Source organism: Protopterus annectens, chromosome 1.part0, assembly GCF_019279795.1.
Source record: "Protopterus annectens isolate FY-2018-M chromosome 1.part0, PAN1.0, whole genome shotgun sequence".
NCBI classification, from domain to species: domain Eukaryota; kingdom Metazoa; phylum Chordata; order Ceratodontiformes; family Protopteridae; genus Protopterus; species Protopterus annectens.
Window position 1 is genome coordinate 1,500,144,383 of NC_056725.1, and position 27,692 is coordinate 1,500,172,074.

The following is a 27,692-nucleotide window of genomic DNA, read 5'->3' on the forward strand; positions in this document are numbered from 1 at the left end:
TTAGAAAGAGTCATGGGATGGCGTACACAAGTAAATGCGATAAGCAATAAGTAACTTGAGTTTCTAGTGATGTTTGTGGCTGTTAAATTGTCTCGAGAACCAAGCGGGAAAAGGTATGTGTTTTTTCTTTTTTCTTTTCCCTTCTCTTACTTCGTGACAAACTCATGTAGTGTGCACGCGAACACTCTAGTTTGCGGAGTAGTGTTCACAACTATCAAACTTTGCATTTTAAACATGCTATGCCTTCTTTCTCTACAAAAGAAAAGACAACAGGATATCTAAGCTAGTCACAAGCATCTCTCAACTCCGGATGTCCAGAGCCACAAAACACCTGACTTATAGCCTCAAAATATCACTTAAAACTTATTTTTTCACTGGACTATATCAGCATGTGCATATGGGTCAAAGGCAGAACATCTTTTAAGATTATTTAAAGTAGTCTTATAATACATCTAAACTGAAATACTTCATTTCAAAAGCAACACATTTCCGCCCAGCATTAGCATTTATCCAAACAGGGACACTTTTAACTTATAAAAAGTAATGCTGTCAGGGATGTAAATGATAATAAGTTATATAGCATCCATTACTATACCTATTAAGCAATATAACCATATACTGATTAAAGTATTATAAGTTAATGAAGACTTTATAAAAAGAAGAGAAAAATAAAAACAACAAAACACAAAGAGAGAAAATAAATAAATAAATATACAAATAAATAAATATTTGAAAACATTATTATGCATTGATTACTCTGATTAATATGAAAATAATAGATGGTTAATAAGGAAAAATAGAGTATTGTTTAATTTATGCTTAGTATATTGATGTGATTTGAGATAAATGTATTTAAATCTATGCTAATTTTGACATTTAAAGTATAATTGAAAACAGTGCCTGTTTTGGTGTAATTTGAAGACAGTAAGAACTTTTCTTTTGTTGTTAGTATTATTATTTAGATTTTTACAGAATATAACATATGTAAGATTATTTGTCCTTTAGTTTTTTTTTTCTTTTGCTCAACAGTTTTCCAATTATTTACTTCAGCATTTCTTTTCGGTGTACTTATTGTCCAGTCCAAATATTCTTCATGTGTTACGATGCTGTTGTTGGTAAGATATTTTATTGCTGAATCTACTGTTTCAAAGATTTTTATTCCATTTGGTAGAAAAACTCTCAGTCTTGCTGGGAATAAAAGATGGACTTTCAGTTGCTTTTTCTTCAAGGTTTTTATTATTGGTAGAAATTATTTTCTTTTTGAAACCACCTTTGTAGAATAATCATTGTCAAATCTTATTAATGAATCATTGTATTTGATGGGAGAATTTGCCCAAGCATTTCTTAATATAAGATCTTTATCTTGTGTAGAAAAAAGTCTCACAATTATAGATCTCGGCTTGTTCTTACCCAGAGAAGAAGCATTTCCAGAAGCTGCTAGTGATCTATGCGCACATTCTATACCATATGAAAGGGCTTCAGGTATTTTTGTTACATTTGGTATCCAGGTGGTAAGAAAGTTTATCATATTGTCCCCTTCAGATTTTTCTGGTAGACCATATATTCTAATATTATTTCTTCTTGTTCGATTTTCCATATCATCAACTGTTTTAGTAAATATATGTTCTGTTGAAGTAAGAATTCAGTTTGTTGTTCTTCTATTTGAACTCTAGTATCAATGTCACTTAATGACTGTTCAATAAGTGATATCTGTCCTTTCTGCTGTGTAAACATTTCTTGAAGCTGTTCCAGTTGTTGTGAGCACTTTTCTTTAAAAGTATTTTATTGTCCATCTTGTCGATTTTTATTGTACGTTCCTGTATATTTGTAATGAGAGATTGCAGGTCTTTTTTGAGAGAAGAGTCTTGTGCTGTATTCCTTAGATGACTCATGCTGTAAAGCTGATATTGGTGCTGATTTTTCAGTAATTAATTTGACAGGAATTATTCAAGTTCTGACAATAAAATTTTTCTTATAGATGCTCAGAGTTATTAGAAATAAGTTAGTAATAAATATTTCTTCAAATTAAATATTATTTTGTAAAATTCTTGTCAGGAATTGTATTGAGGTAAGAGAGCTGAAATGAAGTGCAGCTATCAGTTCAGCATCCTAGCCACGCCCCCCCTAATTATTCTTAAGGTCTTTGTGTTAACCACCACACAATACCACTTAGCGTGTTTGCACAGTGCCCAACAGAATTAATTGAATGTATCCAGTTTTGTCTACTGGCTGTTTGAGTCCTGTCTGGATGTGTTCGATGGTAGCAGCTCTTGGGTAACCTTGCTACCTACTGCACAATGCCACTAAGTGCAGTTATGTGTTAGAAAACAAAAATTGCAACAATGTATTGTTTTTGACCTTTGCCGTTTTGTTCTGTCTGCATCCTGTGTGGGCCAGTAGTCCAGTTTGCAACTGCTTTGCTTCTTGCAAATGAGATAAGCATAGACAAACCTGACATTCATTTTTGAAAACAAAAAACAATGCAAAGCAGAAAACTCTGTTTATACAGTTCCCAATTTTATTATTAGCACTTTTGTTTAAACATTTAGATCTAACTCAAAACTGCATGCAACTTTTCAAACGTTTCCTCATCACATGACCCACTAATCCCCACTGAAGTCACTGGATCTTAAAGATACCATGACCAAATATTCCATTAAAAACAGTAAACTATCTTAAAGATGCTTTTAAATAGCAGGAAAAACATTGCAAATGTAGTACAACAAAATAAGGTACCTGCCATTTATTCAATACATGTCATATTATTCACAGCAGTTAAATTATTTTCTTTATTATAAAAGCTATAGCAATCATTGTAGCTATTGTTGTTATATCACATCATTACAAAACTACTGTTAAAATACTATAAAAACTGTCACTTTTAATGATTTATATGAATAAGTAAATATATAACCCAGTCTATAAATTAAAAAAAAAACATATATAATCCATATGGAAAAAACATGAAAAAATACAAAAATATATTATAAAAATATGCAAAAAAAGCTTGTAAAATAATACATCCAAAAATAATACATGTAAAAAGACATGTTTTTTTATGAGAACCCCGTGCTTGTCTATGACAGTAATAATGCTATGCTGAAAGTACTATGTCTATGTATTGAAGGCCCTATGTTTAAGCACACTATTAACAGATGAATACTCATTCAGACCTGGCCATGCATATGCATTAAGCATGCTTTGCCATTTTAATTCTTTCCCTTCTAATTGCAAAGACCGAGGTCCACCCATTGGGCTGTCCTAAACTGCTCTATTAACATGTATTTGAATTCATGGCCCTCATTACTAATAACGTGTTTGGCTAGAGCATTAGTCAATTTTTGCTTCTTAACAGCATACTCATGCTCATATATTCTTTCTTTTAAGATTCTTTCTGTTTTCCCTACATAGTATGAGGGACAATCTTGATAGGTGGCCAAATATAACATGCCTATTGTACAACAGTTATATTTATCCCCCAGACTGTATTTAATGCCTCTTATTTCAAAACTGTCACTTACATTAATTAAGGCACAATAACGGCACATACCACATGTTTTCATTCCTGGGTTCCTTCCATTTGTGCTTTTTGCTTTTTGTTCCAACAGAGCCTTAATATTTTTCTCTCTTCTTGTAATTAATCAAGGTCTTTTTTTAGTCTGTTGCTTAGATGGCCACCTTCCTCAATAAGTACCTGATTTTTTACTAGTATAGTTGTTATTGTCTCATAATCTCTAGTGTAAGATGTGATAAAACTAGAGGTATAAGTTAATTTATCTGTGTTGATGTCCCCGTTTATTTGTACCTCACTTTTTTCATTATTTAATATTGGCTGAAAATAACCACTTTTGCTTTTATGGGAAACCTCTTCAAACAATTCTGTCAACAATCTGTCTGGATAGCCACTAGCTTTAAATATCCCTTACAAGTTGTCACATTCTGTTTGAAACTCATCATCTAATGTCACCATCCTGGCTATAGCCAGACAGAGAGGGGTCATCCATCACACATTCAACAGCATGCATATGTACATTGATCTCCTGCCTGAAGAGAAACATACAATGTGTAAGTGCTATGTTACAGCTGTGCGATTGCCTAGTCCACTGCTATACCATACCTGATTTTCTGTTAAATTGGTTATATGGGTACACGGCTGTGTTAGGGGTGGGGGGAACAATAGCACATGATCAGCTTCAGTAGACAGTAGTCCAAATATCATGTGACCCCACTGTTTAACATCTTCCTTGCCTGATGCTGTGAATATTCCCAACCATGAGGCCTAGTGAAAATTAAGGAACGCATACTATTGGACAGTTGTCCCATGTGGATGTTAACTCTGACCAAATAGCCCACTACATTTTCTTGCATAAAAGCAGCAGATCCATGCATGTGATACCTTATTACAGTAATCCTTACAATTAGTGTGTAGGTTAGAGACTTACCTTGAGAATGCAGCTGTTGACAGAACTTTAGTTCAGGGCAGACTCTGTGTGATGCAAGAGGTATACAGCCAATACATGGATAAATACAGGTTGTGTGGATTGCCTGGCATCATCTATTTTATTATATGTATGTGAGTGGGAGTAAGGTGTCCATCCCTGGGGCCCTAGGTTGTCAGTGTATGTGCTATCTGTTGTCTCTTAGCCAATGCCAGGCACACTGGGCAAACCTACATCTGCCTACAGGGACATCATCAGGGGGGTCCTTCTCCAAGTCCTCCTGTGAGTGTGGATATGGTGACCAAGGCACTGGTGGGGAGCTGCGTATCCCTTCCTTATGCTGATCCTGCCACTGCAGCTTCTGCAGAATCATATTGTGCAACATGGATCTTACTGTGAACGTATGTGCACATGTGGCTGGAGAGTACTGCAGGGCTCTGCCAGATATACTGAAGCACCGGAACCTTGACTTCAGCAACCCAAACACTCATTCTATGATGTTTCTAGTCTGAGCGTGTGCCTCATTATGGCAATCTTCAATGAGCGTGCGTGCATTTGCGATGGAAGTCATCATTCACAGTTCCAGTGTGTAGCCGGCATCCCCCACTAAATGGCCATGTGGGATCTCCCCTAGCACATGCCTGGTGCATCTGTGATGCATGCCAGATATGGGAGTCTTGATAGTTGCCAGAGCTGTCAGCAAAAACATTCATTATAATGCCTTGGACAGTGCACATGACCTGGCAATTGATGAGTGGTATCCCTTGCAGTTGATATGTACATGAGCGCAGTCTATGGCACCCAGTACCTCAGGGTAGTGTGCTGCATAGTAGAGTGTTGCATATTGCTGGCCCTCACCTCAGGGGTGAGGGAAAAAGAAATATCCTCACTGGCATGTGGTAGCATGGCATCCAGGAACTAGTAGAGTATCCTGGATGATGATGTCTGTGAGACCCCTCTCATGTCCCCAGTTGGTCTTTGGAGGGTACTTGTGGCTATTATCCTAAAGGGTTACACATACTTTTGTTTCCAGTGGGTTGGGTTCTTCTCTGTTGGCACTGGGCCAGAGTTGAAGGTGGCACAGCTCAGTGAGTTCTTGTAGTATGTCTCTGTCCACCCTGTAGCACTCTACAATCTCCAGCTCATGTTGCTCCTGGAAGGTTACCCTGGGCCTGAACACTCTCCTCCTTCTCTGCCTAGGCCTATTATCATAAACAGAAGCAGCATCATTGACTTCAGAATCTAGCACATACAGATTTAGCAGACCTGCAGCAGCCCCTAGCATTTTTTCAGTTAAAATTCTCAAGTCTATACTCCAATGGTGCAGAGTATGCAGGAAAATTCAGATTGTAGGGTGTATGCATACTTTCTAGTGCTCTATTGTAGGTGTTGCCTGCGTGATTGGCAACCTATGATGCATTGCACCTGCCTAGTATATCACTGACATCATTTAATGGCCCTAGCTTAAATTAAGCAAGGATCAACACTAATTAATAGATGATTGGCCTTTTAGATACTCTAAGCACTGCAGACACTGTGTAAATGCACACCCCATAGGTAAATACTGCTTAACAGTCAGTGCACACACCCCCCCACAGACTTCTACACTCAGCATAGCAACAAGCCACACAAACATGTAGAAACACACATCCCGTAGGAAAACAAAGGTTAGACATCAGTGTGTGCACACACACACGCACACGCACACACACACACACACACACACACACACACACACACACACACACTTTCACACTCAGCATGGCAGCACAACGAGCAAACAGGTACAGCTAAGCTACTATCAGCTTAGAAGATATTGGACACACCCTCTCTTGATGTCAGCTACCTTCTCTGTGGACACCAACATGGTTCTCTGCTTACATGGAGGGGATATGCGGACACAGTTACTGCATTATGCTTTTCAGTATCTCCACCTCATTTACATAGGGATCCGTGTTCACAACCTGTATACTACACACTTCCAAGCTCTTCTAGATTAGCAACAGCACCAGTGCACCATAGCAGACACTGAATTGTCTTGTAATACATTTCTGTCTCATGATATTAATATTTGATTTTTCTAGGTTATATTTACTGTACATTTTGGAACACACAGAGAATAGTTTTGCTCATATCTGTGTGTGCCATGCCATTTCTGTCTATCTACCTACATTTTTATAACCCCTTTTGTCTGTCTATAGTTCTGTATACAGAATTTTTCAGTGCACACTATGGACACTAACACGGTGTCTGCAGAGCTACCGATCTGCTTACTGGATCACTCTACCTGCCTCATTTGCATGAGATTCACCTGCTTATGACGTGATTTGCATACCATGGAAGTTCCATGTTGGCACGCTCGTGTGTGCCACTCAGCAGCACTTAATGACTCTAAAAATGTTCATGCCTGTGTTAGCAACGCGACAAAATGTCTACACGGAAAAAATGTGCAGGCTTTATTAAATTCCCCCAAGGAGAAACTGTAGAGCAGGCAACTGATCAAATGCAGAGATGTCTGCATGATGACTGCTAATCTCAGCTTTAATAAAGTTTTCAAGTTTTCAGAGGTAGTCATATGAGATGTATGAGCTGACATAGTCTACAAGGGAAATCTTTTGTGTTAATGATAATTGTAAATCAGAAGCATTTTACATAATCTGAAACTGAAACTGATATCACAAATGCCCAAATGAGATATCATGTTAATTTATGAAATTAATATTGAAGTTACACAAATATTGTCTTCCATATTCATACTGTACTGGCAGGTTACAAATAAATGTTGCTAATCCTTTTAGATTTTCAATATTTGTCACAAATATAATATTTCTATGTATTGTCATATGCATATATTATAGTGAAATTCAAGGTTTAAGAAATGCTATGGGATTAGAAACAGTACATAGAAGAAACGGTGTTCACTCTGAGATTTCAACAATAATTTTTCCCAAAGAAAGATTTTGAAATGGATTCAGTAAACTTTATTGCATTTTGTTAATTGAATTTGTCTGATGAGCAGTCATGCTCAGGGTAGGTGCAGTTAAGAAAAAAAAAAACTGTTAGACTTGGCTAGGACAAATTATGTGGTCTGCTGTGCTAATAACTGTATAATGAAGCATGACATTTTCTATTGAGGCAAAAAAATAGCAGAGCAATTCAGAAATGTATAAATGCCATGCAATGATGCTGTGCTTACTTAAGATTTAAACTTTGCCTTACATCGGTGTTCAGAGGGGATTGCGTTGCTCACATATGCTTGGGTGTGTGGCAGCCATTATAAATGTGCATCTGCAGGAGGCTCATATTGCAGCTGCTTTGCCTGACAGAGTGCGACATTGCTCCAGAGGGGGAAGAACGTATGTATATAAATTAGATATGAAAAAATAGTGTATGTAAACTGCCATGCTCCTACTTGTACTCTTAGGACCAGGACAAAAATTGCTCCATGGATAACTAGGGAAACTAAGCAAAAAATACAACTTAGAAGCAAATTTTGGGCAAATGGCGTACTACTAAAGACCCAGCTGATCATTTAAAATTTTAACAGCTTAGAAATACTACTAAAACACCAATACTATTAGATAAAAGAAACTTCTACTCTCAACTTCAAAAAACTAACCAGCATAAACCACAAAAATTCTGGACAGGTATCAATAGACTCCTGCATCCGGGCCACCTAAAGACACCAACACTATCAGGAATAGTCCATGATACTCCCAAACAAATTGCTGCTGCCTTTAATACATTCTTTACTGATGCCGTCCAGTCACTCGCTAACTCATTACCTTCTATATCCTCCAGTCTGCCTTCCTTATCAACTAACTTATCGCCTTCATTTTGGCTACAACCTGTTCCTACATCCCTCATCTGTACCCTTCTTCACAAACTCAAACCATCTAACCCCTCTGCTGACCTACTACCTGCCAAATATCTGCAAATTGCAGCTAAAGTTATAGCATATCCTATTTCTATCCTAATAAATAGAACCATATCAGAAGGTACCATCCCATCCATTTGGAAAATCTCCCATATTATCCCCCTACACAAAGGTGGTAATTCAACAGAACTCTCTAACTTTCATCCAATTGCCCTACTCTCTCCCTTAGCTAAAATTATGGAAAAAATGCATCCACCGTCAACTGTTAGACCACCTTCTCCAAAATAACCTATTAGCTAACTCTCAACATGGCTTTAGACCTTTCCATAGCACTACCACTGCCCTCCTATCATTTTCTGACCACATTAACAAAAACCGTAACAATAATACCCTTTCCTCAGCAACCTTTATTGATCTCTCTAAAGCATTTGACATGGTCAGTCACCAACTGCTGTTGAATATACTTAAGTCTCTTTCACTTGATACACATGCACTTCTGTGGTTCAAGTCCTACTTATCTAACAGGCAACAGGCGGTGGTTTGGGACAATAGTCTATCTAACCACCTTCCTGTCACCCTTGGTGTACCCCAAGGTTCTATATTAGGCCCTCTTCTATTCTCAGGTTTTTATTAGTGATCTAAATGTAAACATCCCTCAAGCCACATGCATACAATACGCAGATGACTCCACATTAATATGCTCCGCTAGTTCACAATCTGAACTGCAGTCCCTTACCCAAAATGTTTTTGAATTAGTAGAAAAATGGTTCTTACAGCGCTGTCTCCTCCTTAACCTCAAAAAGACTAAACTATTGTTCTTTACTCCCACACAAAAGTTCACCCCTATTGACTTTACTATCAAATCTAATAACGGCACAGTCATATCTCCTGACAATACCACCAAACTCTTAGGAGTAACTATAGACCACAACCTTAACTATGATATGCATATCAACAATACAATCAAGTCAATCAACAGAAAATTGGGTTCTCTTTATAAAATTAAACCCTTCCTTACCCCCATAGCTAGAACTACTATTGCCCACACTCAACTTATCTCTATTCTCTTCTATGACTCTCCTATATACACTAATTTATCTACAAGCAACCTCAACAAGCTAGCAACCTCCTACAATAGCATTGCCAGATTTGCTACTGGCTCCCCTTTTAGAACCCACCACTGCCATAATCTGAAATAACTGGGTTGGCTGGAGCTGCATAATCAAATTCTGTTCCACCAACTCATTATTGCCCATAAGACCCTCTATCATCCATGTAAGACACCAGTACTCACAAGTCTAATCATCCCATATAAAAATCTTACACACCTACGCTCAGCAAATAAACTACTGGTATCTAGACAAAAACCCAACAATAAAGCAGGGGATTCTCTTTTCTCTAACACTGTAGGAAAAACCTGAAACCTACTTCCTAGTGAACTCACATCTCTTTCTTCCACTCCACTATTCAAAAAGGAACTCAAAATATACCTTAAAACCCACTGGCTATATCCTTGTACCAACCCTGACTGACATCCCTGTTCCTGTTATCCCAAAGTCTAGCATTAAATACTTCTCAACCCATAGCTACTTTTAAGACCATTACCTCCTTCCCCTCTGTCAATCTGCTCATATAGCTATCCTGAGACTTTACAAAACTCATTCTTCACAGAGACTATTATAGATAAGGATAATTGTACCCAGAAAGGCCTTTACAAATGTGTCACTGCTTTATAAATGGGTCAGTGCCATTAAACATGTCCCTGCCTTGTAAATAAATATCTGTTCTTCTGTGACATTTACACAACTCTTTTTAAATGTCTCACACCCTTCTAATTGCTTTCTCTCTTCTACTAGTGTTTGGTCAAAATAAAAAAACATATTTTATTTTGTTTGTTATCTATCATAATTACTATGTTACCTTGTATACAATTCTTATGTCTGACAAGTGAACTGTATCTGTAGTTGCAATATTCTGTTTTGTTATATGTGGAGCTTTTCTCCCAGGGCCTCTACTGAAAATGGACATATATCCAGTTAGACTAGCCCGGTCAACAAATGTAAAATAAATAAAAATAAATAAATAAATAAATAAATAAATAAATAAATAAATATGGATTCACTTCATAATCTCAAAATACTGAAATATCGAATTTCAGTATCTCGAGACTATAAAGCCGAAAAATTAAAATACCGAAACCACAAAAGTGCGAAATTCAAAATCTCAATTTTTAAACACACCCTACACCACACAAACATCTTCCTCCCCACACTACAACAAACAAACAAAATGCACACAAACACAATAACACAAATACACAAAACTACCCTACATATAAGCAGGGGGGCAAGCCCACCTTCACCCCCACACCCCCGCTACTTATAAATACTAACTCCGAGGTCACACTAAAAAGACAAAGACACAAAACCCACCACTACACAATCTACATTTCCCTCGCACAAACACACATCACACATATATACAAACACCACCATTCTCAACACTTACACACACACACTCTTAACTACATACCGTAACCTACACCTACAACTTCCCAACACGCTAACATGCATTAAAATCCCTACCCAAAACCCTTAAAATATAAACACTTACCTCAATCTCCAGCTATCCATTAACACAATGCACCACCACAACTGCTGATTCAACATTTCCAGATTTGGTTATGTGGTCTTTCACGGAACTGGGTTTTCGCTATTTTAGCCTTGAGATACTGAAATTCGAGATTTCAGTATTTTGAGATAGTGAAGTGAATCTATATATATATATATATATATATATATATATATATATGTGTGTGTAAAAAAATATATATATATATATATATATATATATATATGTATATATATATATATATATATATATATATATATATATATATATATATATATATATATATATATATATATATAGGGTCTATATTATAACAACGAATGATCAAATGATCGAACATTGTTATACCGAACTCAAAAGTTCGAATTCACAACACATCGAGCTACCAGAACCGCAATTTTTTTCCTGAGGGAAAAAAATTGCTGTTCCCAAAAAAAAACCAAAAATAAAACAAACACATTCAATCATTACATAAAGTGTAGAGCTTCACCCTCCACACCCCCCACGTGGGGGCTCTGCCCCCCCACACCCCCCTACTTAAATATACCAACTCTGAAATTGCACTATAGTGCCAAAAACAGCAAAGTGATGGAAGTGGCCAAGCGACTTCTTTCCCCTTATATGCGGCTTCGTCATTTTGCGTTTTCGACATTTGAAGTTCACCCAAGATGCATTCGACAAAATGTGCCTTCGGTCTTCTGATAGGAACCCTATATACATATATATATATATATATATATATATATATATATATATATATATATATATATATATATATATATCGCTATCTCTCTCTCTCTCTCTCCCTATATATATATATATATATATATATATATATATATATATATATATTTTACAAAACCTCCTTTTCCCATTTTTGTACAAAGAGTTGGGGGTATCACTTCAGCTGTTACAGTCATCTAGAACCAATGCTAACACTGCCATATATTAATAAAAAATACAGATAGCCCAATCTCTGTGTGCAATAATGTTCTACAAGGTGTGTGTTATTCTGGATAAAATGCCCTATCAGGGGTGCAAAGCCTGACTCTACATCCCTCAGGGTGCATTATTCCACAGTAAAACACATCCTGCCATGCATTATTGCTTGCTTACAGTTCTGGTTATGAGGTCAGTTTCGCACCATGGCAGTACCAAAGTGACTCAGCGTTAGATACATGTTCCAGCAAATGGCATATTTCTACTCTTCAATGTGAAAATATAAGGATTCACAAAAAAGGCCCTTGTATAGCTGTTTATATACAGAGTTGGAGCTGAAGAAATACAGATTGATGTAAACTTATTTGAATGAATGAATGAATAAATGATATTCAAAGTAGCATGAAAAAACAAACAAAAACATTTATACTGTTATTAAACCTTTCCTGGAATTAGGTAAAGCTATTAAATAAAGAGATCAATATAATTTTTACTATAGAAACAATTTTTACTATAGCAATGTCACAAATTATATAGATGTAAAACATAAAAAAAATATTGAAGTGACTAAGGATTTCAAGCAATAAGAAAGTTGGAAGATGGTATTAACAGAACTGTCTATGAAGAAGGCTCACACCAGCATGTTTCACAGTAGAAGGCAATAGAAGACGAGTCTGTGAACATAGAACATAAGGTTATTAGTGACTGTAAAAGATAAGATAAAATAAGATAAGATAAGACAGATGAGACAGATAAGATTCCTTTATTGTCATTGCGTAAGTACAGTTACATTTGTAGCAATCCTACTAAGGTGCATTCACATATAATGAACATGAATAAATAAAAGAATACAATACAATACCAATCAATACAATATAATGCAATGCAATGCAGTAACCAACTAAGTTATTGCACTTGGATTCCAAGATGGCGGGTAGCCTATGAGCACCATAAGATCACAGCTCCTGACTATTTCTACAGAATTCCTAGACATACAGCCTTTAGTCTAATGAAAACTCTCCTAATGAGCTTTTTATAAGTTATTACAACTCAGTCTTCAAGCAATAAATGTAAAGATATGCTGCTAAGGCTAAGTGCAGAGTTAAGGGCATGAAGAAGAAAAGAAAGAAAAGCAGCTAGTAAAACCCAGAGGTCTGGCTCTTTATTTTTAGAACCTGAACTGTGTTGTGCGGACATTTATTACTTGAATACTGTACTCCCTGTCTAGCTGCAGTTAGTTGCCTGAAGTGTTAAAAAGTGTAGCCATCTGAATACACTGAAAGTTGTTAGACTGCTTTTTAAATCCTGTGTTAACTTAGCCTGGGGGTTTCTGCTTGCATTATAATCTGTGCTGGTCACATTTTTTAATCATTCTGCTCATCTTCCGAGGCGTTGGTTGCTGAGATTTGCCTGCATAAATCAACTAACAAAACCTGATTTAAGTATACTTTTCTCTGCACTTATTTAAGATTAGAAATTTGTAGATAATTGTTTCACTTGAATACTGTACTCCCTGTCTAGCTGCAGTTAGTCTCCCAACCCCTCCTCCCTGTTCTTAATGTGATATTAATCTTGGTGGCTTTGGAATTACCCACCCCTGCTGTAAATCTGTTTTTGGACACTCCTACTGTGCCCATCTCGTTTGCTCACTCAACTGAGTACAGTGAGATCGGGTCTATATTATAATCTCGAAGATTTAAAACTTTGAATCACTAAAGATCAAACTTTAGTGATCGAAGTCTTAAACCATCGAAACAAACAAAAAAAAAAACTAAATAGTGTGTAGGCATAGGGGCAAGCTCCCTCTGCACCCCCACACCCCCCTACTTAAATATGCCAACTCCAAGAACACACAACATTGAAGTAAATGGAAATCTCCGCCTACGGAGATTTTCCATTTAAACATTCGATGTAGTGCGTTTTTGCTATTCTCGTGTCGACAATATCGTATTCGATATTGTCAGACTTCAAGATTATAATATAGACCCGTGAGATCATATTTTGATTTCAGACACTCCTAAAAGTCCCCTCTCCTCTGCTGTGTACAGAGAGCGCACTTAGGAAGGACATCCCCTATAGCATTTTAATCTGCTCTGTTCCCTCCCTCTCCACAAAAAAAAAAAAAAATACTTCTACTTTCTTGAGCTGCTCTTACATAACTGCCTTCTACCTTAATACCTTAACGTGCTGTTCTGTGTGCTTTTAAGTGTTCAAGTGCTCTTATTTGATTTTTCATAAACTTGTTTTTGTCATTTTTAACGTATCTGCATTTATTTAAACTGTATTTGCCTTAATATTGCTACACACTCAAGTGTGCTAGCTTGTACTGCATTTAAAGTGTTTTTGCTGCTGTCATTAGCTCAGTCTTTCTAATACAGAGAAAACTTTTTGAGAAAGCCAACCCACTTAACTAAAAAAAAAAAATATATATATATATATATATATATATATATATATATATATATATATATATATATATATATATATATATTCCAATCTTGTTTTCTGCCTTTCCTGTAAGTAGTCTAATCCAGATGCAGATTTGCTGTATCCAGGACTGGTAAGCAGTAGATAACCTATCTACAACAAGATCCAGATACAGATTCTTAGTTTTAGCACTTGAATTTGCTTATTCGTGCTCAGCACTTGTTCAGAACTTGTTGCAAGCACTAAATAAACTACAAATTACTACAGTACTCAACCTTCCTCATTACCCAGAGGAAAACAGTTTTTGTACTTACTTTCCTCACTTGCTTAGATATAAACAGCTCTTGCACTCACTTTCCTCACTTGTCTAGAGGAAAATAGTTTTTTATTCAGGTATGTCCAAGGGCCAGCTCCTAGTGTTTTCTCCTGTCTATCTGATGAATCTCGGCATCTTGGGGCAATGTAGCAATTGTCTCATGTACACAGACAACCCTGTCCTCCTACCACCCAACACTACAACCTGTGAGAGATGGACTTATCTAGCCAAACTGGAGGTAAAGCTCTCCTCAACCAAGACTGAACTTGACAGTTAAGAGGAGAAGGTAAACACTTGCACGACACCACACTCATCACATAGACCCACTAAATCTACACCACCAAAATCCACACATAGAAACACAAAAACATTTGTGGAGACTCTCAATAATAACCTGCTCAAGCAACAGAGACCACCAAAGCAGTAACGCATGCAACCTCCGCCCACCAACACAACCCAAATGACACATAGCGCACAGACTCAGTGTGCCACTCAACCACAGCCCATAAGGCAAAACAACATACCCAACACACTAGTCATAGGTGACTCTATAGACAGGCACACTGATGTCCCACTCACCAGGCTAAACAAGGAGAAGTTTGCTGTCAGCTGCTTGTCAGGTGACAGGATCCGCAACATAACCCACTCACTCAGGTCACTCCACAACAAGTACAAATATAACTCTATGATTGTCCATGTTGGTGTGAATGACCTGAGATGTACCTCCCTGGACTACATGCAAAGAGACATGGAAGAGCTCTCCGATCTTGTAGCTCAGGCAGGTATGATCCTAGCCTTGAGTAGCATCCAGCCATCGCCTACAATGATACTGCAGTACAAGGACAAAATGATTGACTTCAGCAATTGACTAAGCTCCTGGTGTCATTTTAAGGGGATCCAGTATCTGTCTGCCTGGGACAGCATGGTCAATAGACCACAATGCTTTGCCAGAGATGGCCTGCACCTGTCACCCCTGGGATTCCAGATATTGGCAAAGGCTCTTGCCACCCCTATAGTGCCTTTTTTAGGCAAGCTTCAAATGACAAATTCATCACCGTAACAGGAACAGGCAAACAAAAACTGAGGGTAATACTACTCAAAGCTAGAAGTCTAAATCTCAAAATGTACTGACTTGAGGCACTCCTTAAAATGGAGAACATCAATATCTATGCAGTGACTGAGACCTGGTTCAAGGCTCTAGAGAGCACCCCTGCATTACTACGCTATTACTCATACCACACTTTTTGGCCATCTAACCTGGACCGGAACACCAAAGGTGGAGGTGTGTCCATATTCATTAAGGATATCCACATCTTCAGGCTAGTTGCTCAGCATAATGCATCCGAGGTTATCCAAGTGCAACTAACTCTGGGCAAAACTGCAATCCAAATTCTAGCTTGCTACAGATCCCCCACCATGCCCCAGGATTCCCACTCCTCCCCAGATATCCACATCCCGCCCCCACCCCCCAATAAGGAAACCACGGTAAAATATTTCTCTAAAGCCAACTTCATGCTTTTTAAGACAGAAATGGTGAACTTCATGACACCCATGCAGATGGACAATACAGTTATGACTGCTGAATCCTATACAAATGTACTCTATAAGCACTTACATGAGTGCATGGATCGTGCTATCCCAAACAGAACCATGACACTACCCTACAAAAAAAGGAAGCCAATCTGATGGTCCCCTGCCATAAACAAATTCTACAACAGAAGGAAGAAACTGTTGCAAAAGAGAGTAAAATCCCATGAGTGGAGGATCTCCCTGGTCAGCCTCAGTAAAAAGCTGAGATCCCTTATAAGATCCTCCAAAGCTAGCTACAAAAACAAGATTGCCACTGATTGTGAGGACAACCACAAACCATTCTATAGCTATGTCGAGAATCTCAATGGCAACACTCAGATCTGCTTTGAGTTACAGCACAAAGGCACAAAAATTACAGAACTAACTGATATTGCCAACATCCTGGCAGATAGGTTCAGTGCTAACTTTACTCCCCTCTTACCCCCTAAAGGGCCAATATCTATACAGGAAGAATGTAGAGTCCCTGTAATCACAACTACACAGGTAAAAACAGCACTCTCTAAACCCAAAAACACAACATCCATGGGACCAGACAACATCCCAGGCTGCGTTTTAGTCGAACTTCAGAACGAACTGGCTCCCCACCTAAGCACAATGTTCAATCATAGCCTCACATCAAGCTTTGTGACCACTGAATCATGCACAGCAACAGTTATCCCACTCCACAAAAGGGGAGCCACCACTGATCCAGGGAACTATCGCCCTATTAGCCTGATGAGCCTGCTCTGCAAGGCCATGGAATGTATCATCATGGAATTAATAAACAAAGACATTGGTAACCCCCAAACTCTGGACCCCACCCAGTTCAGTTTTGTGAAAGGCAGATCATGCCTCTTGAACCTGGTCGACTTCTTTGAGGCAGTCACCAAAGCCGTAGACAGAGGTAAGGTGGTTCACACTGCCTATTTTGACCTCGCCAAGGCTTTTGACACCATCCCCCATTCCGGAATTATAGTTAAACTCACTAAACTAGGTATAAATCCCTATGTCACAAGATGGCTTGCCAACTGGCTCACTGACAGAACCCACACTGTAAAAGTTGCAGACTCCATATCTGATGTCAAACCAGTGACAAATGAAGTGCCACAGGGTTTAGTCCTGGGACTTCTCCTGTTTGGTATCTACTTCTCTGAAGTACAGGCTAACACAGAAGGCCTCTGGCTAATGAAGTTCACAGATGATTGCAAACTAGGAGCTATAGTCGAGTCCCCAAATGATGTTGACATCCTACAGAAGGGCCGCACTGAGATAGATGTCTGGTGTCAGAGCCATGGCCTCAAGCTCAATGCCAGAAAGTGCATTGTTATCCCCTTTGGTAAAAACTCTGTACCCATGAACTACCACATAGGTGGCAGTCTTCTTAATGCCAAATGTGTGATAAGAGACATTGGGACCCAGGTGGACAGTAGTCTCTCCTTCGATGATCACATTACCACAGTAGTCAGGAAATCCTTCTACATTGCACACCTCATCATAAAAGGGTTCTCATCCAGGGAAAAAAGAGGTCATTGTTCCCCTCTACTCGACACTCCTTAGACCCATTATAGAGTACAATGCCCCTTTTGGAATGTACCTCACAAGACATCTGCAGCAGCTGGAATAGCCACAGAAGTACCTCACAAAGAGGATTACTGACCTCAAACAGATGCCCTACACTGACCATCTCAAAAAACTCCAGCTTTGCTCTGCAGCATATTGCCTACTCTGAGGTAATCTCTGCCTAACATATAAAGCTATGTCATACCCAGAGCTGTTGGACATGCTTCACCTAAAGAAATCCCAATCCTTCCAAGCTACACGCTTTTGGGACCTAAACCTTGTCACCACAATAAACAAGGCATGCTGCAGGGATAGATTCCTGTCCCAGAGATTTCCCATACTCTGGAACAAGCTGCCCATCTATGTCAAGCAAAGTTCCTCATTAACACTCTTCAAGAAAAATCTTGATGAGTGGATGGCAAATAGGAAATATGCCCTGGGGATCACTTCTGTGACTTTGCTCAGCAGGGGCACAGGAAATTAAGGGTTGGCATAACCCAAAGAACTTTGTTGGCTAGGCTTACTTAGGCCCTTGTGCCGATAGCCTTGTACATACATATGAACCTATGAACCTATGAACTTGTAGTTTGTTATCTTGCTATGAAGTTATTTAGAGTTCTACAGCCCTAATTCTTAGGTTTTTTTTACCTTCTGATTCTTGTTATATGCCTCAAGATATTACTGTAAAGCCTCCTAAGAATTGTTTAAGTAAGAAAATGGGGGCTAAATAAGGAAACTTGCTGTTTTATCTGATTATGTTAAAGCTTGCAAAAACAAAGTTATAGTGTGCTTCCTGATTCACAACAGTAAGTTACACTGTCAATTCAGGTTCATATTATGTTAAAATCCATTATAGATTGATTTAATAGGTTAAAATGAAATGTGCTCTTTATTTGTATTGTTGAGCCTCTACATATAGCTAGATTTAGATAATCTTATGCCTAATAAAAATCTGTTTTCTCAACTTAATATAGGAAAAGTTGTGATATTCTGGAGCTCTATATTCTCTTGTTATCCTTAGTAATGTAATAGAGTTAAGCTACTAGTGGCTACTTCAAAATATTGCTCTGTTATACAGTCTGTTAAAATATTCTAATACAGAGTAAATTTAACTTAGTTTAACTATTCCCTAGAACATAAACTAATGCTGATTTGTATGTCTCACATATGTCATGTTAATTTACTCTCACGTTGTTAATTCTGCAGGTGACAACATTAAGTAACAAGAGTAAGGCCAAGAGTTAAGTGCTAAAACAATGGTTTAGTTAGTGGGCTACGCATTTTCTTGTAAGCGAGCCATGATAGCTTTAGGCGTGCAGAAATGAAGATGTACATTTTGGTTTGCATAGCTAGGGTTTGTAGTTGTTTAAATTATATTAAACATTTTAACTTTAGAGGTAATAGATCTCATTTAGCTCCTATATATCTTTATAAGAGAAAAACCTCTCTATTTTAACCAAGGAGTCTCTTCCAGGAGGAGTGGGTTATTCGTTAGGCACAGGGTTACAGCTGGGAGATTCATGTGCTTTAAGACTACCTACTTACAGTCCTACCAATACAAGATAACGCAACATTACATAAATCAATGAGTTATCATTCTTACTAAAAGGGATGCCGAGTGGTAAAATAAAAGGATGGATATCTACCAGTTTAGGGCTATCTATTAAAAAGTGTGATATTAATGTGGATTATTGATTCATGGAAGGGTAAATTGTATTCAAGAGATAAAAACTGACTATTACATTTACTATATAGATGAGTAGCATGAATAATTGTTATTCATTAAACTCATACGATGCCTGATAATTGGGATCTAGACATGAAGAAAAAATGGATAAAAGCAATTAGTGCCTCAGGTTATAAAACCACCAGTGGGGGACTGGCAATTATAATTAAAAAACAATTTAAAGAACAAATCTTACATTATGATTCAGGTAGCAATGGCAGATGGTGTTACTTTGCAACAATAAACTCTAATCGTGACAAACCAATTTTGTTTCTTAATATCTATGGTCCCTCTACTAAACAACAGAACCTTATTATATATCTCTGTAACATTCTATATTTATTCCCCAATTATTATTACATAATGGGGGGATTGGAATTCTTTAGCGGACCCTGTATTGGCCAGAAATAGTAAAAGTAAATCATGTGCAACACTCAAGCTTCTACTGCATTATTGGATTTGAAAACTGATTTCAATTTGTTTGACCCTTACTACCTCCAAGACAAGAATACATACATATCTAAGTATACCTTCTATTCTGCATGTCACAAATCATGGTCAAGATTGGACTTTTTCTTGATCTCAGATATATTTCTAAGAGCTAAGATCAATTATTTTATTGAACCTAGATTTTTTTCAGACCATTCAAAAATTACAATTAAGTTATCTTGGTCAAATATGCCTAAAAGCTCATTCATGTGGTACAACTGGATGTTAAATCCAAACTTGCTACAAAAAGTGATGTCACACAGGATTTTAACTACTTATTAGTTGATCTGGAGACTTCAATAGCCTCCTCCGCAATTCCTTATGACGTGCAATGGATGGCAACTAAAGCTCATATTAGAGGTTTACTTATACAAATAGCATCTTACCAGAAAAAATATTTAGAAAGAAGGAACTAAACTTAAAAAGAATATTAAAATTATTGAAAAGGAACTACAGGACAACTTTGATCCAATCCTAGAAAAACAAATGAACAATCTCCAAAAGGATCTATATTTGCTCCATACAGAACAATACTTCTTCCAAGAAATGAAAACTTTAGCTAATTTTGTGGAGTGGGCTCAAACTCCCTTAAAAAATTTACCCAGAATAATAAATGGGAATAATAAGACTCCTGCCATAACAGAACTAGATTATCTTGGTAAATCATATATTACCAATTCGGAAATTGTGGAACTCTTTGAAGACATTTATTTCCATCAGTATAATCAACAAGAGCATCCTTTCACTAATCAAGTGTGGGACCTTTTTCTAGACAGTTTAGATTTCCCCAAAATTAACTAATCTCAACATGATCTTCTTTCAGCATCCCTTTCAAAGCAAGAAATATTGTCAGTAATAAATACTATCAAGCCTAAAAAAGCCCCTGGTCTGGATGGCGTAATGGCTGATTTTATAAAACATTTAGGGAAAGGATAGCAAACCTTTTATTACTAGTTTTTAACTCTATAAAAGACAAGGGTTTTACAGACCTATATTTAAACAATTCTAAAACAATTCTTATGACTAAAGGTAAATGAGATAAGAACTGAATTATATACCAATATCTCTTATTAACCTAGATATTAAAATCCAAGCAGCAATTTTAGCCAATAGATTAAAGAGGATAATTCCTAGCATTACTTCAGCTGAGCAGTCAGGCTTCATACAAGAGATACAAACTTGTGATAATACACTAACACTGGACACAATGATGACACTCTCCAATGATCAGAAACACCCAATATACACACTTGCAATAGAAGCATCTAAAGCCTTTAATAGAATGAATCATAGTTTTTATTTGCAGTTCTACCTTACTTTAATTTACCAAAAAGCTTTATAGACATAATTGAAACTCTATATGTTAATTCAAGTGCAACATTATTTATTAACAAAACATATTCAAAAACAATAAACATTTGCAATGGGGCTAGATAGGGATGCCCATTATCACCATATTGTTTCAATTTATACATAGACCCCCTTTTCCTCCTCATAAAACAAAAAAAGTGTCATCTTGTTCCAAATTTAATTAAATTGCTTTTTCAGACTTTGCCAACGATCAAAATATTTACTTTTCTTTACCTAATACCGATTTAAATAGATATTAGATTTGATTAATAGTTTCTCAAAATTTTCTGACTATAAAGTTAATTCTGATAAGTCTTCCATATTCCCATTAAATTCCTCATGTTATATCAAACAAATTGTCCTGGATTCAGAAATAAAACCTAAATACTCCTTAAAATACCTTAGTATCGCTTTTCAATATGATTAAAGGCTTTTGGAATTAGAACAAGATGTTCAGAGATAGAGTGTACTAAAACTATCCTTCCTTTCAAAAGTCACAGTTATAAAAATGAATATTCTGCCAAGACTTTTATTTCACCTCAGGGCTTCTAACATAATAATTAAAAGTAATCTATTTAAGAAAGTTAATGCACTTTTAGCAAAGTTTATTTGGCATCCCAAATCAATTAGAATAAGTTACCAAAAGCAAATTCATCCAAAAGTAATTGCAGGGTAAGGATTACCTGATTTCAGTCTGTATTATGATATTATATGCTCAAATAAAATTATAAAAATTTCAGAACTTGATACGAAAAAGAAAGAATGGTCACCGTCTTAGTTGCAAATGTGTTATGATTATATTAAGTTATGGAACTTTAATCCAAAGGCCCTTTCATTACTTAATAAATATAGTCTTAAGACTTGCAAAAATCCATGCTTTGTTAAAGTTCAGTGTCTTATGACTACACAAACTGTTGGATTCTCTAAATTTATTCAAAACATTCTGAATGCTGCATCCATTTCATCTGAATCCAAACATTAGCTTGAATAATAAAATGGCAAATTTAAATATGTTCCCTCTTATTAAAGAGAAAAACTTATTGGACATCTATGTTTTTAGGAATATGTCACTGGAGGATGTAAGGAAGACTTTAAAGCTTCCCAGGGCTACACCAGATTTTAAGACAAGGTAGGGAATTAACAGTTTCACTGACAAGAGAATTTGAAATTCATGGTAGCAATATCCATACATGTAAAATCTTATGGATGCTACTACAGTATAAGAAAAAAAATGTTAACAAACTATTATAAATTGATTACTTTGCTCAGATAGCAATCTTCCATTATAATGTCAGATTACCGGTTGAAACAAAAAGCTGGATTCACTGATAGTCAGAAATCTTAAGCCATTACAGCTACACTAAATTAACGCCCTTTAAAAATCTTGTGTATACCCAATTAATGATTAATAATAATGCCTATTTAACTCCAGTAAATATGAACAAATTAAATGCAAAAATCTCATCCAATTGCCCACATTACCAATTCCAGAAAGCAGATCTGTTTCATATATTCTGCAGCTGTAAGTGTACATATAAACTCTGGTGTTCACTGAGAGCCAGACTTGAGAAGATGGGGTATGAAAAATCTACTCTCTCTTGGGAATTCACACTATTACATATTACTTCTGAAAATCTCCCCAAACTAAATCTACATGTATTAGTTACCATCTTTTCATTGCTAAAACTATACATCACTCCGAACTGGTTAGATAGGAGTCAGTGTTCATTGTCAAGCTTAGGAGTTGGGAGGGTGGTCTAATGGTTAAGGTGTTTGCCTTACAAACACAAGGTGCAGAGATGGAGTCTCACAAGAGATAATTAGCTAGGCTTAAAATGGCTTGCAAGGCAGTTAGCCTAGTACTAATCTATGAACCTATGAACCAAATGGCAATTAAATATATATTAACACATAAGTTGATTGCAACCAACCCTGATAAACATTAATATTTTCTCCAGTACTGAAAGACACTCCTCAATATTGTCTTAACCTAAGCTAGGCAGGACTCAGTATCTTTTTGCATTTTAGATGTCAGAGCAAACTATTGTTCGAGTGACAATATGTTTTGTAATGCAAATTCATGTAGTGGATGAGAAGGTCAAATAAGAATACTTTTATGGGAAATTCAAAATAGCACTTATTGTATATAGTGTATATAGGTTATCTTGTTTTACCTTTGTTCTGTTCTTGTCAGTTGCTGTCATATGTCATTGTTAATTTGTTTTATATCAGACTCTGTATAAATGAACAATAATTTTGTCATTTCACATATAGAAGGTTTTATCTATATGTATGTTTTAAAAGGAAAATAAAGAAATATTTGAAAAAAGTTATCGCACTTGGGTATATCACACATGAAAGGAATGAAGTAAGGTGCACAGGAACTTAACATAAACATATAGTGCAAATGGCTGTTACCTGTACTATCTTAGCATTGTTTACAAATAAAGTATAAAAAATATACTATTCAAGGAATGTTCAACAAAGATAGCATAATGACTGCTGATATAAGAAAAAACAACTAGCACAAAAATATATTACTTCTTTCCTGGGAATAATCTAAATGATTGCATATATTTTTTTCAGTTGATCAAAAGCCATTACCACTACATTAGGTATATTTACCACTTTATTTCTCCACATCTTTCAAAACATAGAAAAGAATATTTTTCCACATATTATGTAATCCCCTCAAATAGTGCTGTGGTCTTGCAGTGTTTTCAATGAGAAAAGCACAGTACGGTGTAATCCATTCATCATCCGAATGTTGTTACTTTCACATTCTCATTTGTATTGCTGACGTAAGGCAATTTTGAAACCTCACTTGGAACCCACATTACGCATATATGTGCTTAAAGTGTTAGATTCATACCTTCATAGATAATTAGTAGGCTAATAATCCTAGAGGGCCTTTTTAAGCCTAACTATGCTTCCCAAATGCATCTGACAGGTTTTGATGCAATAGGTTTTTAAAGGGGATATATATAATATATATATATATATATATATATATATATATATATATATATATATACACACACACACTCACACACACACACACACACACACACACACACACACACACACACACACACACACACAAACAAATATAATTTGGGCATAAATGGTTGAATATTTACCAGTTTCCTTACAGAAACATAGTTGCCAGACCATGGGTAAATTTACAATTCTCCATTCACTGGTCCAAGTTGTGCTTTGCTTCAATACATGCAGAGAAGAACTCTGTTTCACATGGATGAGAAGCCTGTTCCAGAGAAGGGGTAATCTCTGAGACACATTTTATGCTCCAGCAGGTCTTATTTATGTCGCAGATGTGATCTATGTCTCTATATTGGGTATTTCTGATGCTATTTGTTTTGTGGATGTGCCCCAGGTTCATATGGGCTTGATCAGAGGATGCTTTGAAGGCCAGGCATTGGTTGTCTTTCAGCAGTCTGTAGGAGACGGAGTAAAAGGACAGGGCTTTGAGGTGACCCATGTAGGGCTTGTTCTCTACACCACACAATCTTTTAGTGACAAACTTTGGTGGATGCTCCATTTGTTGCATATGACTCGACGGATACGTACCAGTGGGTGCATTGTACTTAATGATTAGTCTAATGAGGCCCGAGTACAACAGAAGATTGACATCTTTGGACCTGGATGTCATATCCTTGTCTTTAAATTGTATAAGACAGAATGACTTCCTTACTGGAATATTCACATTGCAGTCAAAGGCCAAATCACTGTCTACATGTATTCCCACATCCCTGACCACTGGGTCTACTCTTAAAGATATATTATAAATGTATTAAATGTCCAGGGATGGCTGTCTTTCTGAAAGATGCTATTACACATTTCTTGACATTGAATTTTAAACTGTGACTCTGGGACCAGTTATTAATCTTTGTCAGGCATTCAGGGAGGGTATTTGTGTCATTCAGGGGTTGTATGACTGTGCCTTCTTTGTAATTAATTTGTGAACTTGATCAGCCAGAGTTTTTGACATTAGCATTGACGTCAGAGAAGTAGATGCCAAAAAGAAACGGCCTCAGTATCAATCCCTGAAGGACTTCTCTAGTGAATAGCCTTTTTGTGGAGGTTGACTTCCCTAGCCTGACTTCTTGGGTATTACCTGTAAGCCAGCTGGCTATCCAGTGAGTATGTAGGGAGTATGTAGGGATTTAAATTTTATTTCTTGAGCTTGAACATAATGTCTGAGTTGGGTATTGTGTCAAATGCTTTCACCTGGTTGAGGCAGGTAGTATGCACAGTTCTGCCTCATCCATTGCCTGTATGACCTTCTCAAAGAAATCCACTGGGACGAGTAGGCATGACCTGCCCATGATGAAACTAAATTGGATTGGATCCAGAGTGAAGGTTTTCTATGCCATCTTTTAAAATATCCTTGTTAATTATTTCAGTGGCTTTACATAGTGGACTAATCAAGCTTATGGAATGGTAGTTTCCCTGGTCCATGGATGGCCTGTACTTGATCAGAGAGATAGTTGCAATCCTCTATTCTTTTGACATAAAGCTTGCGTGGAGGCTGCGTTTACCTAATGATTTAGTGGGCCTGATATGTCATGTTTCATGCTATTATGCAGACTTTCAGGGACAGTATCAGAGCCCGTAGATGCAATATTTTTGACCTTGGTGAGTGCAGTGAGAACCTGTTTCCTAGTGTTAGCCTTCACTTTTTCAGTTTGATGCCATGCTTTTTATTTATATTTGCTGTCTTTGACCTGACTTTAGATACTGAGTGATTTCCACTGATATGCCGTCTTGACTTCAATGTTGCTAGCATACTACAAAGGAGATACCAAAAATATACAAACTAAATGGAAGCACAGTACCACAGCATAGCATACCAAGTGCAATTACCCTTTTTGTTTTTCTTAAGAAGTCTGTTTTATAAAATAATGAATATGCTCAATATTTTTTGCCACTGTCTTCTGTTTCCCTTTGGTGTGTGTCTGGAGCTTACAAGGGTCATGTCACACATTGCAGTCATTGGTACTGCTTGGTGATTTTTTGAATTCTAATGGAAGCTAACTTAATATTCTTGGAGAAATAGATTGCCTCTGAATACATTTTTGTATCCATGCTTGTTTGTGTGTGTGTGTGTGTGTGTGTGTGTGTGTGTGTGTGTGTGTGTGTGTGTGTGTGTGTGTGTGTGTGTGTGTGTGTTTCTGTGAGTGCGTGCGCACATGCGTGTATGTTTGTGTGTTTGTGGATGCATGTGTGCATTCCTACAGTCGTGTATATGTGTGCCTGTTGGGTGTTCATGTATGTTTGCATGTGTTCTATGTGTTCTACATTTATTTTTTAGGGTGTACCTCTTACTCTGTTCAACAGTCTTTTTCTTTTAGTTTCTGTCATTCCTTTCTCTTTATGCACTACTCTTTCAAATGTGTTATTCCTTTCCCTTTACTACACTGTCCTTTGTACTGCATTTGATAATTTTTAATCAATAAACATCCAACTTTGCACCATGGTAAAGAGGCATAAAGCCCTTGCTGAACCTCAGATGATCTGTGTTTCATTAGTGGTATGGATGATGGAAGGGCCTGGTGGGGGAGCACATCAGATGATCTGTGTTTCATTAGTGGTATGGGTGATGGAAATTCGCAGTGGGGGGAAGATAGGAGTAAGCAGCTAACATTAGCTCACCCATCATGGCTAGAGGGATGAAGCCTAGGCTCATTGAAATAGTAGCAGTAAAAATGTGAGAGCTCCATGCTACAAGAGATATACTGCTTGGTCAGAAATCTGCATATACATGAAAACATGCATGCACCTCAAAATATTAAGAGCTGTTGAGCTTGCAAGGATGCCACAGCGTGGTGAGGTGGTGTGGCACTCTCCCCAGCAGGAGTATGACATTGCACAAGCATCCACAATCCCCTCACCAACTTCAGAACATGGGTCATGATGTTGTTCCCAGAAGAGACTATGGTAGACCTAGTAGAACCAATGTAAATGAGGAAAGATGCTGGCAGCAGCTGATAGTCAGCTGCAGGAAGAAGAAGAAAATACCAAACATCTACTGTTTAATACTCAGTCCTACTTCTCCTTTCTGTTGTAGTGTAGTTTTCACCAGTTGGACTGATACTGACTATACAGTACTGACACACGTATTTATGGAACAAAACATACATTGAAATGCTTTCTTAAACTCTTCTTTCAAAGTCTTGAAGTTCCTGAAGAAACACTATCCCTCAGATTCAGCAAGCCCTGCATAGTGTGCAGGACTAGTGCAGGAGCTCCAGCAGGCAATATGTCTGCCGTGTGATCTAGGAATAATCTGCAGGGACATGCACGAGTGCTCCTGCACTAGTCATGCACGGACTCAGTTCCTGTATGCAA